The 15,920-nt window shown below is 43.3% G+C and overlaps 1 long non-coding RNA gene across 1 annotated transcript; it reads left to right on the top strand.

The window, feature by feature from the left end:
- The first annotated feature begins 4,419 nt into the window (after positions 1-4,419).
- On the top strand, positions 4,420-14,874 carry LOC139269025 (uncharacterized). The gene is made up of 2 exons (XR_011594148.1): positions 4,420-4,557; positions 10,091-14,874. It is a non-coding gene; the product is annotated as an uncharacterized lncRNA (long non-coding RNA).
- Positions 14,875-15,920: the final 1,046 nt, after the last annotated feature.

Raw genomic sequence — 15,920 nt, forward strand, 5'->3', positions numbered from 1 at the left:
TGTTAGGCACAGTTGAGCCACCTTCCCCGTTTTATTTTTACTCCAGACAGGGATGCACAATTGTTGAAGTTCATCCACGTGATCTTTAAATGTTTGCCATTGCCTATCCACCGTCAACCCTTTAAGTATCATTCGCCAGTCTATTCTAGCCAATTCACGTCTCATACCATCGAAGTTACCTTTCCTTAAGTTCAGGACCCTAGTCTCTGAATTAACTGTGTCACTCTCCATCTTAATAAAGAATTCTACCATATTATGGTCACTCTTCCCCAAGGGGCCTTACACAATAAGATTGCTAGTTAGTCCTTTCTCATTACACATCACCCAGTCTAGGATGGCCAGCCCTCTAGTTGGTTCCTCGACATATTGGTCTAGAAAACCATCCCTAATACACTCCAGGAGATCCTCCTCCACCGCATTGCTACCAGTTTAGTTAGCCCAATCTATATGTAGATTAAAGTCGCCCATCATAACTGGTGTACCTTTATTGCACACATCCCTAATTTCTTGTTTGATGCTGTGCCTAACCTCACTACTACTGTTTGGTGGTCTGTACACAAATCCCACTAGCGTTTTCTGCTCTTTGGTATTCCGTAGCTCCAACCATACCAATTTCACATCATCCAAGCTAATGTCCTTCCTTACTATTGCGTTAATTTCCTCTTTAACCACCCCATCTCCTTTTCCTTTCTGTCTATCCTTCCTGAATGTTGAATACCCCTGGATGTTGAGTTCCCAGCCTTGATCACCCTGGAGCCATGTCTCCGTGATGCCAATTATATCATATTCATTACTTGCTGCCTGCACAGTTAATTCATCCACCTTATTACGAATTCTTATCGCATTGAGGCACAGAGCCTTCAGGCTTGACTTTTTAACAAACTTTGCCCCTTTAGAATGTTGCTGTAATGTGGCCCTTTTTGCTTTTTGCCTTGGGTTTCTCTGCCCTCCACTTTTACTTTTCTTCTTTCTATCTTTTGCTTCTGCCCCCATTCTACTTCCCTCAAATACTATATAAATGCAAGTCTTTCTTTCTATTGCTTTTGGAGCAGCAGTACACTCAGTGACCAAAACCTGGCCCACGTCAGATCGTGCACACGAAGTAGTTTTGAAAACTTCTGCTCAAATCTAGTGGAGAAATCTTTGTCTAAATTGAGCCCCGTGTTCCGCACAGTGAAGAACAGTCATGAACTCACTGGTTCAGCACACAGCTGGTTTGCTGTCTCTTATTTTTTCATTTTTGAATATTAACTAGAAGCTCACAGACGTTTTGTAACTTGGGCTCAGCATGTGTGTTTCACAGTTGATAATGTGTCACATCGCAGCTTATACCTGCCGTCAGTGTGCTGGGCGCCAAATGATTTAAAAGAGACGGTCAGCGATAGAGCTGGTGAAGTTAACTGTGTGCAACCTCTGGCAGACACAAAGTGTCAGGAGCCTGCAGTGAAAATGTCTTTTTGTAACTTCCTCCCGAAGGTTCAGTCACGCGGGGTGTTATAATACTGAGCCATACAAACCACGAAGGCCCCAGGTTCGATTCTCCGTTCTGTGCTGAGTGAGCTGATTTCAGCGAGGGTGTTCGATTCATGCACAGCAATTGCCCTTCAGCATCGAGCTCAGGTGGAGGAAAAAAAGACTTGCATTTATATGGCACCTTTCACAACCTCAGGATGCCCCAAAGCGTTTTACAGCCAAAGAAGTACCATTGAAGTGTAGTCAGTGTTGGAATATAGGAAACTCAACTCAACCAGGTTTCCCACTCCTTGTCGCTATCCACTGTCCTCTGTGGAAAAGTACACATCTGGATCTTAGGTAAAGACTTGGCTGTGTCGCCTCCCATGGTCTACTAGACTCCCGACACTCACCGTCTGGGCTCACAGATGTAGAATGAACACTTTGACAAAGCACCAGAGGGCTAAATATGTGCCCCAGCATAAGCTTCAGGAGGGATAGGGAGAAAATTGTTGGGAATAAAGTAGGGAAGAGAAGCGTCGCTTTCCCAAATGGAACTCTACTTCCTTAATTTCTCTGTTTGACCGTTTACTCTCACTTCTTCAGTCTGTCTCTATATTCTCCCTCTACCTTGGTCCCTTGTTCCTTTTTTATGTCCTTTTACATTTTTCCTCTTTCGTTCCACTCCACTCTCTACCTCTTCTCCCCAACAACTCACGCATCGAGAAAGTGAGTCAGAATTTTGTAATGCCAGCAGCACTCAGAACCTGAGCAACCGCTCAGACCCCAACATTCAGACGTTGCACCAATGTGCAAGCCAAGTCCACTGGAACCAAAAGGGACAAAGAACAGCACTGGCACCTAGTGTTTGAACAGTAGTACTACATCAGCCAGGCAGTAGTGGGCAGCTGCAGGATCTGTTTCCTGTAATGCTCCCCCAGATGAAATAGTACCACTGACTATCACTGTCTTGGCTCATTCGTCATGCATAAGTACTAAGGTGAGGCAGTGAAGGGCAGCTGCACCAGTGAACCCAGCATGAGCCAGGAAAGAAAGAGAGAAATTTGAGTGAAAAACAATTAAATAATTTTAAAAGGCAATGGTTCCTTAAAGGTACAAATGACTCATATTTTGATAGCTGTAGTGAGCAGTCCATCGGGGGCTCCTTGGCTTGAATTATTTCACTATCCCTTATTCCACCATTTAAAACAGTTGGATTGTTCACGATAATCTTTAATCAATCAATAACGAAACTCCTAAGGCCATTTTAGTGTATATATAAATTGACACCAGGTAAAATGTTGTTATATTTTTTCTGCAAATGTGTTCTTAAAGAACAGTTGATGGTTATGATTATTTTTTAACTAAGATTTTGTAAAATAACAAATATAATGTTTGTATTTTTGAAGAGTGTGCCTAGTTAAACCCACTCATTCCCATTGTGTGCATTTTTTTTAAACTGTAAACATTCTCAGACTATGAATAAAATGTAAAGTGAGTGTTAATGGGTTATAGCTAACTGTTGCAACCAGAACATGTATGTATGTGCATGACAAACAGCCTTATGAAATTTTCACATGCAAAGAGTCATCATAGGTAGTCCCTCGTATCGAGGATGACTTGCTTCCACGCCAAAAAAGGATGAGTTCACAGGTGTTTCAATGAAGGACCTAATATTCCAGGTCCCGAACTACATCCTGCAAGGTGGAAGCTGCCTGTGCCTGGATTTTTTTAACGTGTGGTGGCCTTTGCACACCAGCCACCACAGGGGCTTGACAGAGCTAGGTCTTGGTCCATGGCAAGGGTTATCCAAGACGACTGGAGTTTGCTCTGCTGCACGGACCTAGTGTGCACACATATCGCAGTGTGGGCTGGCCCGTGCACCCCCTGGGCCCCCGGCCCTGAACTCATGCTTCTCCTGGGCCCCGATCACGTCCCTCTACTGTCTCTCGCCACTCCTTCACCCTGATCTCGCAGCTCCTGCTGTATCTGCCCATGCTCCAATCACTGATCTGGACTTTGATTATGTCACTCTACGCTGCCGTCACCTTCCTGCACCAGCTTGCCCTGCTCCCTGAAGTAGTACACCTCCACGCTGCTCCCGGGGCCTCCATGCTGCTCCTTTTTATGGCCCCGACCTGCCGCTGGTGTTCTCACGCAGGTCGGGGCCAAAGCGTAATGCCTCTAACTGTGGCTTTCTAAAAGAATGTTTTACAATAGTCTCTGACAGTGAATGGTTAAAGCACGTTCAGGTTACCTTGTCAACGGATGGCACATGCTGTTGATGCTGAGGGCTGTGGGAAGGGGAGTGCGGCCACAGTTCCTCTTTCTCCTCTCCCAGTTCTTGGCCATGGCATTTAAAGGAGGTGATGAGACATTTTCACAAAGCAGGCAGAATTAGATACCTTTAAACCATTCATGAGTATCTGCTTGTGACCGGTGTGGGATCCTGCCATTTGCAAAGGCCTGGGAGAACTGTGTCTGGCACGGGTCTGTGCGGCACAAAGAACAGAGGAAAAAAAATAGAATGAGCAAAATGTCGTTCAGATGAAACGTTAAACCGAGGACACATCTGCCCTCTCAGGTGAACATAAAAGATCCCATGGCACTATTTTGAAGAGCAGGGGAGCTATCCCTGGTGTCCTGGAAAATATGTATCCCACAATCAACATCATTAAAACAGATTATCACATTGCGATTTGTGGGAGCTTGCTGTGCACAAATTGACTGCTGCTTTCCATTACAAGTGACTACATTCCAAAAGTACATCATTGGCTGTAAAGCACTTTGGCACGTCTGATGGCCGTGAAAGGCGCTATATAAATGCAAGTCTTTCTTTTTGAATGGCACATTGGCCCCAAGCACATTTGCAGGAGAAGGTGTGAATGATGTCATCGCGCAGCGTGGCGTTCAACCCCTCGCGTGACGTGTGCGTTGCTAGTGGCTGCGCGCGCATTGGTCGGGCGCTAGGACCCGGCTGCCTCGCAAAGATGGGCCGCCTCGCCCTCGGCCTGCTCGCCGCTTTACCGCCGCTCGTCCTGGGCCAGGACCAACCGCCCACCCCCCGGGAGCGGCCCTTCAGTGTGCTGAAGCACCAGAACCTCGGTAAAGGAGCCTTGGACGGAGAAACTGGGCCTCACGCCTGTGGGGTGGGAGTAGTGAGAGTGCAGGGGGCCGGGCAGCGGCCTTGAGGATAGTGGGCGGGGGAAGACGGCAAGACGGCCCCCAGCTGCTGCAGATCGCGGCCGGCTCCCCTCCCCTCCCCTCCCCTCCAATGTCGTTGGGCTGACCCTTAGAGAGAAGAATTAAAGGGGACGGGCTCAGTGGGCAGCACCCTCGGCTCTCAGTCACAAGGTCGTGGGTTCAAGTCCCACTCCAGGTACTTGAGCACATCATCATCATCATCAGCATAGAAAATAGGAGCAGGAGTAGGCCATTCGGCCCTTCGAGCCTGCACCGCCAGTCAATAAGATCGTGGCTGATTATTCACCTCAGTACCCCTTTCCTGCTTTCTCTCCATACCCCTTGATCCCTTTAGCTGCAGGGGCCACAAACCAACTCCCTTTTGAATATATCTTAACGAACTGGCCTCAAGAACTTTCTGTGGTACAGAATTCCACGTGCTCACAACTCTCTGAGTGAAGAAGTTTCTCCTCATCTCGGTCCTAAATAGGCAGCTCCTCGAAACAAGGACGACTTGCTTCCAAACCAAAAAAGGATGAGTTCACAGGTGTTTCATTGAAGGACCCAAACTACATCCTGAAGGGTGGAAGATGCCTGTGCATGGATTTTTTTTAACGTGGGGTGGCCGTTGCACACCAGCCACCACACGGGCTTGACAGAGCTAGGTCTTGGTCCAGTGGCAAGGATTAGCCAAGATGACTGGAGACCAGCTCTGCTGCACGGACCTAGTGCGCGCACACATCGCAGTGTGGGCTGGCCCGTGCTGCCCCTGGGCCCCGATCACATCCCTCCACAGTCTCTCGGCGCTCCTGCTTTATCTGCCTATGCTCCAATCACCGGCCTGGACCTTGATGACGTCACTCTTCGCTGCCGTCACCCTCCTGCACCAGCTCACGCTGTTCCCTGGAGTAGTACACCTCCACGCTGCTCCCCGAGGCCTCCACACCTGCCGCGACCTGCCGCTGGTGTTCCCACGCATGTCTGGGCCTCCACACCGCTCCTTTTATGGCCCCGACCTGTCGCTGCTGTTCTCACGCAGGTCGGGGCCTCCACATAAATCTAGGCTGACACTCCAGTGCAGTGCTGAGGGAGTGCTACAGTGTCGGAGGAACCGTCTTTCAGATGAGACAAACCGAGGCCCCATATGCTCTCTCAGGTGTGATCTCTTAGGTGGATGTAAAAGATCCCATGGCACTATTTTGAAGAAGAGCAGGAGGGGAGATGTCCCTGCTGTCCTGGCCAATATTTATCCCTCAATCATCACTGAAACTGATTATCACATTGCTGTTTGTGGAAGCTTGCTGTGTGCAAATTGGCTGCTGCGTTTCCCACATTACAACAGTGACTACACTTCAAAAAATACTTAATTGGATGTAAAGCACAATTTAAATGCAAGACTTTCTTTTTTCATAGAGCTGATCTTTTCATCTATCAGAGGGAAAGGTTTCCTCATGCACAGGCATGATAGGCCAAATGGCCTGCTCTGTGATGTAAATATTGCCAGGGACCGAGCTGGTTGAGTAGCTGAGCCACGAATGGCCAGTACAGCCCCAGCTCCATCCTTGCTTTCTCTTGAGTTCATTACATATCAGTTGAGGCAGTAGTAGAGGTGTCGTAATTGGCCTCCATTGTGGGGTTGCCAACCCTCCAGGAATGTCTTGGAGTCTCCAGGAATTAAAGATCACTTTCCGAGACATTGCTGTGAGCAAACCGGGAGAGAAATTACAGGGGCATTAAAAAATGGTGCTTTTTCATCATCTTTGAACGCTTTTATTTATTAGTTCTAAAAATATTGAAGGTTGGGGAGGTTGGAGGTCATGTGTTGAAAGCTTCTGGAACCAGAATTGGCAACCTTATTCAGTGCTCCTAGGTCAAGGAAACAAAAATTTGGATTTGCAGAGAATCGGGCGTCTCAAAATGCTTTACAGTCAATGGAGTATTTTGGGGGTAAGTGTAGTCACTGTTGTAATGTGGGAAACGCAGCACAAGCAAGCTCCCACAAACAGCAATGTGATAATGACCAGATAATCTGTTTTTGTTATGTTGATTGAGGGATAAATATTGGCCAGGATACATCAGAACATAAAAAATAGGAGCAGGAGTAGGCCATCTGGCCACTCGAGCCTGCTCCGCCATTTAATAAGATCATGGCTGATCTGATCATGGACTCAGCTCCACTTCCCTGCCTGCTCCCCATAATCCTTTATTCCCTTATCGCTCAAAAATCTGTCTATCCCCGTCTGAAATATATTCAATGACCTAGCCTCCACAGCTCTCTGGGGCAGCGAATTCCATAGATTTACAACCCTCTGAGAGAAGAAATTTCTCCTCATCTCAGTTTTAAATGGGCGGCCCCTTATTCTGAGACTATGTCCCCCTAGTTTTAGTTTCCCTTATGAGTGGAAATATCCTCTCTGCATCCACCTTGTCAAACCCCCTCATTATCTTATATGTTTCGATAAGATCACATCTCACTCTTCTGAACTCCAATGTGTATAGGCCCAACCTACTCAACCTATCTTCATATGTCAACCCTCTCATCTCCGGAATCAACTGAGTGAATCTTCTCTGAACAGCCTCCAATACAAGTATATCCTTCCTTAAATACGGAGACCAAAACTGTACGCAGTACTCCAGGTGTGGCCTCACCAATACCCTGTACAGTTGTAGCAGGATTTCTCTGCTTATATACTCTATCTCCCCTGCAATAAAGGCCAACATTCCATTTGCCTTCCTGATTACTTGATGTACCTGCATACTTACTTTTTGTGTTTCATGCACAAGGACCCCCAGGTCCCTCTCTACTGCAGCACTTAGCAATTTTTCTCCATTTAAATTATAACTTGCTTTTCTATGTTTTCTGCCAAAGTGGATAACCTCACATTCTCCCACATTATACTCCATCTGCCAAATTTTTGCCCACTCACTTAGCCTGTCTATATCCCTTTGCAGATTTTTTGTGTCCTCCTCACAATTTACTTTCCCACCCATCTTTGTATCATCAGCAAGCTTGGCTACATTACACTCGGTCCCTTCATCCAAGTAATTAATATAGATTGTAAATAGTTGGGGTCCCAACACCGATCTCTGTGGCACCCCATTAGTTACTGTTTGCCAACCAGAAAATGACCCATTTATCCCAACTCTCTGTTTTCTGTTAGTTAACCAATCCTCTACCCCCAACGCTGTGAACTTTTATCTTGTGCAGGAACCTTTTTGTGGCACCTTATCGAATGCCTTCTGGAAATCCAATACACCACATCCACTGGTTCCCCCTTATCCATCCTGTTCGGTACATCCTCAAAGAACTCCAGCAAATTTATCATACATGATTCCTCTTTCATAAAACCATGCTGATTGAATTATGCTTTTCCAGATGTCCCTCTGCTGCTCCCTTAATAATGGACTCCAGCATTTTCCCAACGACAAATGTTAGGCTAACTGGTCTATAGTTTCCTGCTTTTTGTCTGCCTCCTTTTTTAAATAGGGGCGTTACATTTGCAGTTTTCCAATCCGCTGGGACCGCCCCAGAATCCAGGGAATTTTGGTAGATTACAACCAATGCATCCACTATCTCTGCAGCCACTTCTTTTAAGACCTTGGGATGTAAGCCATCAGGTCCAGGGGACTTGTCCGCCTTTAGTCCCATTATTTTACTGAGTACTACTTCTTTAGTGATTGTATTAAAGTTCCTCCCAATAGCCCCTTGATTATCCACTATTGAGATGTTTTTAGAGTCTTTTACCGTGAAGACCGATACAAAATATTTGTTTAACGTCTCTGCTATTTCCCTGTTCTCCATTATTAATTCCCTAGTCTCATCCTCTAGGGGACCAACATTTACTTTAGCCACTCTTTTCCTATTTATGTACCTGTAGAAACTTTTATTATCTGTTTTTATATTCCGTGCTAGTTTACTTTCATAATCTATCTTCCCACTCTTTATCATTTTTTTTTAGTCGTTCTTTGCTGGCTTTTAAAAGTTTCCCAATCCTCTGGCCTCCCACTAGTCTTGGCCACATTATATGCCCTTGTTTTCAATTTGATAGCCTCCCTTATTTCCTTAGTTAGCCACGGATGGTTATCCCTTCACTTACAGTCTTTCCTTCTCATTAGGATATATTTTTGTTGCGAGTTATGAAATATCTCCTTAAATGTCTGCCACTGCTCATCAACCGTCCCATACTTTAATCTATTTTTCCAGTCCACTTTAGCCAACTATGTCTTTGTAGTCTCCTTTATTTAAGCTTAGGACACTGGTTTGAGATCCAACTTTCTCAACCTCCAACTGAAGACCAAGGATAACTCCCCAACTCCCCTGCTCTTCTTCGAAATAGTGCTATGGGATCTTTTACGCCCACTTGAGCGAGCAGATGGGGCCTCAGTTTAATGTCTCATCCAAAAGACGGCACCTCCGACAGTGCAGTGCTCCCGCAGCACTGCCCTGAAGTGTCAGCATAGATTTTTTGTGCTCAAGTCCCTGGAGTGGGACTTGAACCCACAACCTTCTGACCCAGAGACGAGAGTGCCACCCACTTGAGCCACGGCTGACATTGACCTCCTGAAAAGTGAGCCTGTCGGACAGAGTTGCACGACTACCTGATTGAGGTACCCAAGAGGGCCTTATGCATGTGGAACTGCACCTGAGCAGAATATGCCTTAAGGAGAAGAAAAGCAATGTCATTTTGCTTCTCTCAAAGAAACTTAATTCTTCCATTAATTTATCTGCTACTAAACTAAGAGGGATTAGCACTTGAATAATATTTCATACAAAGCACGTTTTGCCTCTGTTACAGTCTTTTCTTTTTATTAAAGGTGATTTGCTGATAGTATAATAAACTGGCCTGCCATTTTACTCCAGCACAGGTTAAATTGAATGATGGTTGTATCTTTTAACTTTCTTCCTAGTTTATTTTGTGGCACAATCCAGGGGCTGGGAAAAGATCACTGACTGCGCAATTGATGCCACATTTTCATTATGGAACCAGTTCCCATTGTGCTGAATTCGGCCCATTTATCCTATGCACGTAACAGTTGCTGCCATAATTTTTTGCAATTCTGGTTGCAGATCTTACCTAATTATTTGGGTGGGATGGCAATGTTAAAAGGTGTTCATCTCAAGCCAGCAAAATGTAACAAGCATTGCTTGCTGTCCTGTAGATGTGAGCATAGGGTTTCATAAAGATCAGCCATGATCTTATTGAATGGTGGAGCAGGCTCGAGGGGCCGAATGGCCTACTCCTGCTCCTATGTCTTATGTTCTTGTATGGGTACAGAACTAAATGAAGGATATGACTGCAAACATTACAGGTGGTTTGCCATTGCAGGTGCATTTGCTTCAGTATACAGAATACAAAATAAAAACTGGAGGACTAATATTCCTCACCTTAATGAACACAAAATTCAACAGAATTGCTTTCGTGGTTAATTTACTTCATTTGCTTTCCTCACGCAGCTCTGAGTGTCAGTGTTCTGAGCATCCTGCTACTCGTCCTGATTATAATGGTGATCTGCGTGTACAAACCCATCCGTCGGCGATGAAAGACTGAGTTTCTTCGTGGAATGTCCGCTAAATAGAGAATTTTTGTTTTTGCTATTTAGAAGGATAAAACCTGAAGCTCTGTTGGTGAATCCACTACTTGTGCAGCACATCACTTTGGCACAGCATTGCATTCTGACATCTTTATTCGCTGCACAGTGAAAGATTGGAACATTTTTATCGAGCTATTTGCTCTTACACAACACTTGAGTCAACACGTACGGATCTGGTTGCAACTGAACGTGGCTGCTGATCAAACAACTCATGAAAATCCTATGAGTTTGCAAGGAACTACACCCGGGTGGGAGGGGAGGCGATATATACAAACATATTTTCTTTTTTTTTTAACATTTACAAAATAGTCATAAGCACTGGAAACTGAGATGTAATGGATATTGTACTTTTGCCATAAGCTTTCGGATATTTTCTCTATGTGGTTACAAGTAGGCTGTGGTTACAAACTGATGTTACTTTTATTTCCCCCTATTCTTACCCCCCTCCCCGCACTTGATGCTGTATACTCTGGCTGAGAGGAGGATAGTTAGGTGAGCGACTCCCAATGCTGCTCTTCGTGGTCTCTTGAAGGCAAGTGATTGGCCGAGGATGGATAGCTGTCTTTTTTGCCATCTCCCTTGTGCATAAAGCACTTGGCATCTGCTCCAGAACTGCACAACCAAGGTCTGGGAATCATTCCCTGCTGAAAGGAGGGTAGGAACCCCACATCTTACCATGTGGTTTAACCAACTCAATGTTTTTTTTTAATTTATTCATTCACGTGATGTGGGCATCGCTAGCAAGGGTAGCATTTATTGCCCATCCTTAATTGCCCCTTGAGAAGGTGGTGGTGAGCAACATTTTTGATACGACGGAGTGGCTTGCTACTGGACATTTCAGAGCGGCATTTAAGAGTCAACCACATTGCCTGGAGTCTGGAGTCACATATAGGCCAGACTGGCCAAAGATGGCAGATTTCCTTCCCTAAAGGGCATTGATGAATCAGATGGGTTTTCACAACAATCCGGTACTGATGCTGACTTTTCATTCTAAATTTATTTAATTAACTGAATTTAAATTCCCCAGCTGCTGTAGTGGGATTTGTACTCGCGTCTCCGGATCATTAGTCCAGTAACATAACCACTATGCTACCTTGCAACCTTCAATTAATGTATTTTCTTTTCACTTGGTACAAATGCCCTGTATATGGGCCTGGGATGAAGCTTTGTTTGAAGTTCAGTAAATTGCTATGGCAGGATCTTGCATCTGCTGATACAGGTGATGTATGAAGTTATTCTCGTGTAGTATACTCCACTATACAATTTACAACTGGTAACACTACTCTCATAACTGCACCCCCCCCCCCCCACCCCGCATCCTGCTAAACAAAAAAAAACACTTCGCGAGAGAAAGAAAAGGATGGAAACTGAACATTTTTGTTACAAAGGGGAAACGAGCTGCTTTTTCAAAGATTCCTTGCCTGGGATTTCACAGCAGTGCAATTGCCATGAATTATTATTTTTTTGGGTCCAAGTTTGAATTTGTCTTTAGCAGATCAGGCTATAAACCAGTGATTTAATTTTTTTAATTAAGTTGCTAAATATTAACAAATCTTGAAATGGCTGATCGGAAAATCCCATTATGATTGACTCGTCAACTAAAGAATTGGATCAAATTTTCAAAAAATTCTAAAAGCACAAAACTGCAGATGCTGGAAATCTGTAAACAAAACCAGTAAAAGCTGGAAGTACTCAGCAAGTCTGGGCCGTATCTGTGGCAAACCACAAGGCAGTCAGTCGATGCTTCAGATCTTGCGACCCGTCCTCCAGTCCTGAGGAATGGCCTTTAGCCCTGAAACGTCACTGGCTGACTTCTGTTTCTCCACAGATGCTGCTTGACCTGCTGAGTATTTCCAAAACTTCTGTTCATGTTAATGTACACGTACTGGAGACAATTTGTGGCAGTTAGTTAAGTAATGCTGCAACTTTTAATTTTTAAACAAAAATGACTGTCACTGACAATGTTTATTTTTCTCGTCTTGTCAGACATTACCCATGGTACGCAGCATCTTTTCCCCTATTGGTGTTGAATAATCATTGTTGAAATATTTAAATACTTGATCCATAGCCAAGAGGATTTTCTTCAATCAGTGATCTGCTTAACATGTTGCACCACATGAAGGAAACTCCAGGCTCTTTTGGTATGTTCCTGTTCTTGAAACACTCTTGCCCAAGAAAATGTTCCGATCGAAAGCAAATCTTGTCTTAGCAGAGCCAGTTGTAAATGGGCTGTATTCCCCGAAATGACAATATTACAGATTTGAGGCTTCCATTAATGTGTTTTGAATGTAAAAGTATCTTATTAGTCTTAATTTTTATTGCTGCTTGTTCTTAGTTTTGTCAGTAGTCATGTTTTGTGATGTATTTTACACTTCACAATACGTTTTGTTGCAGTGATATTTCGAGGTATATCTATTCCTCCCAGAACTTGTTTCCTTTCAATGAGCCTTTCTTGTTCGTGCAGTTAACAAGATGTCTGTTCCAACGTCTACCTAAGGCTTGAGAAAAACACTAATCTGTTTTCAGTACACTAGGCACCTTTTTAAAATGTGATTCGTAGCTCCTGAGTTTGGTTTGTACTTCAAAAAAAAAATCTGACTGAGAAGTACAGAAGAAACACATTAAGCCCGCTACAGACCTGAACACTCTTAAGCTGTGTGCCATATCTGGACTTGCTTTGTGCCACGAGTTAAAGCTCATATCTTGGCACACCTGAGTTTAAAGGAGTGTACTGCAATTTCTGCTGTCTTAGTACTACTAATGCTAAGCACCTAATTTTATTTTGCACTGAATGTTAATGTTTTAAACATAAGAAACTGGAATTTTTGTTTATTTAAAATATTTTTGCACACTTGACAATTCATTTATTTTTTTAACAAAGTTTTTAAGTTTCTGTCATTCGTGTAACTGAAGCATTTAGAAATCCCAGAATGGCCTGTTTCAAAGACCAGTAGTGTGTTTGTTTTACCTGTATGGCTGTTATCCCTTTTTCTTTGGGGAGACATTGTTGAGCGAGTTGCTGTTCTCCAGGTACTGTAAAAGGTTCTTTTAAATGTTGCTGCTCCAACTTCAGTAGAGTGATGCTGTACTAACCTCCTGCATTGCTCTGCCTGATTACTTCCCACCCGGTGCACTTTTTTGACCAGAAATGGAGCTGGTGAATTCAGTGTAAGTTTACAAGATCCATGAAAAATTGGTATTGTTAAGTGCTGTTAGCCACATTCTAATAAAGTACAAATACTGTGATGTCTGTATGCTGGTGTTCATTGTTCACGTGCTGCTTCTTTGTTACTAAGATTTTTTTAATTCCCAGCAAATCCAAGTCCATTTCACACCCTTCTTTCTAAAACCATTTTAATAGTCTTGCTTTAAATTGGTCTCCTTTTGGTCTTTGTTCTAGCTAGGAATCTGGAAAGCACATCACACTCAACTAATCTTTGGAGTGCAAAGTTACTATGGAGCTGATTGGTTTAGTACTAAGAGGAAGGGACTCGAGTTTAAGTTATGAGACTTAATGGATTGAATTTAGATTGGGGAAAGCGCATTGTTTGGATTTGGATTGAGAGTAATAGAATCGGGTTTATTGAGGAATAAGGAGGAAAATGAGAGGCACAGTCTTCTAGATGTGAGGAAAAAAAGGAATTTATCTAAATTAGTTTAGAAGGTTGGAGAAAGGGAGGAAGAAGTATTTAATTGAGGGAGAGAAAGTTGAGTTGTGCTTAAATTGAGATAAAGTAATTTACAATTTTAAATATATAAATTTCTGGCAGTTCAGCTATCTCAGATTCCAGAAAGGAGATTAGTATTTGATCAGACCAGAGTTCTGTTTCATGCAGGGTTAAGAATTATTGCTGTGTATGTTGCTAAGGAAAACTTTGAACTGAAGGATTGCAAATTATTCAATGTTTTCTGTTTTGATAGTTGTGATTATTTTTGCGACCTGTTTGCACCTGTCATCCACACACGCATACTTTCCAGCAGGATTCACTGAATGGCTTCCTTTCCCTCCTCCACTATCCCAAAGGTGCTCAAGCCATATTCGTGCTTCTACAGCTGCTCTTGGTGTGATCAACTAATTCAGCACGGAACTGGGATTAAACTTTAGCTCAGTTGCTCATTGGGCAGTGACTTATAAAATAATGGTGGGAAATCTATTCTGTGTATGTTTTAGTCAACCTATTAATTCTAAAAGGTCTGATTTCAAGGCTATGCAATTAAACAGAACCTATTATACACCTAAAATAATTGGTGCTTTTCAAAGGTCCTGTGACTTTTGTGAAGGACTAAAATGCAATTTGTAGGATCTTTTATGCTAGTGAAAAGACAGTTATAATGTACAATTACTGGTGCAATATTCTGTATGTAGTTACATTGACACACAAGTTTTGAATTTGTGTGGAAAACTGGTGGATACTTGGTTTTGTAAATGTGCAGCGTTCATTAACTTTGTAAAAGGTTTTAATGTTAACGTAACTTTTTTTTGCCTCTTTTAGTGTATTTTGCCGATCATTACTGAAGACTTTTTAAATGGGAGCATCCTCTTTGGACCCTCTCCCTTTGTATTGGTTTTTGTGTTTTTGTGGGGAAAAAATCAAGTCAATCCTGTGAAACAATAAATTTAAAGTTTATCAGTATTTATTTGCAAAACATTGTGTGGTTTCTGTCTTTAAACACTAGCCTTAGTGCTGCTGTGCTCCAGTGAAATACTTGTCAATTTAAATGTTTTACTCGTCCAAAAATTGTTTTGTAGAACTTCCTCTTGAAAGCATTTAGAAATTGTTATTTTTTTTTTAAATAGGGAAAAAATTGTAATCTAGTAACTTTTACACAAGTTTGGATTCATAGTTAACTTCTCCTTCTTTGAAGTGACCATTTTCTGAAATGGATATTCCCAAAATCATCTGCATATAAAAATGTACTCTGGGTGGAGGTATAATGTGGATAAATGTGAGGTTATCCACTTTGGTGGTAAAAACAGAGAGACAGACTATTATCTGAATGGTGACAGATTAGGAAAAGGGGAGGTGCAAAGAGACCTGGGTGTCATGGTACATCAGTCATTGAAGGTTGGCATGCAGGTGCAGCAGGCGGTTAAGAAAGCAAATGGCATGTTGGCCTTCATAGCAAGGGGATTTGAGTACAGGGGCAGGGAGGTGTTGCTACAGTTGTACAGGGCATTGGTGAGGCCACACCTGGAGTATTGTGTACAGTTTTGGTCTCCTAACCTGAGGAAGGACATTCTTGCTATTGAGGGAGTGCAGCGAAGGTTCACCAGACTGATTCCCGGGATGGCGGGACTGACCTATCAAGAAAGACTGGATCAACTGGGCTTGTATTCACTGGAGTTCAGAAGAATGAGAGGGGACCTCATAGAAACATATAAAATTCTGACGGGGTTTGACAGGTTAGATGCAGGAAGAATGTTCCCAATGTTGGGGAAGTCCAGAACCAGGGGTCACAGTCTAAGGATAAGGGGTAAGCCATTTAGGACCGAGATGCGGAGGAACTTCTTCACCCAGAGAGTGGTGAACCTGTGGAATTCTCTACCACAGAAAGTTGTTGAGGCCAATTCACTAAATATATTCAAAAAGGAGTTAGATGAGGTCCTTACTGCTAGAGGGATCAAGGGGTATGGCGAGAAAGCAGGAATGGGGTACTGAAGTTGAATGTTCAGCCATGAACTCATTGAATGG

Source organism: Pristiophorus japonicus, chromosome 8 (genome assembly GCF_044704955.1).
Source record: "Pristiophorus japonicus isolate sPriJap1 chromosome 8, sPriJap1.hap1, whole genome shotgun sequence".
Classification (NCBI taxonomy): domain Eukaryota; kingdom Metazoa; phylum Chordata; class Chondrichthyes; family Pristiophoridae; genus Pristiophorus; species Pristiophorus japonicus.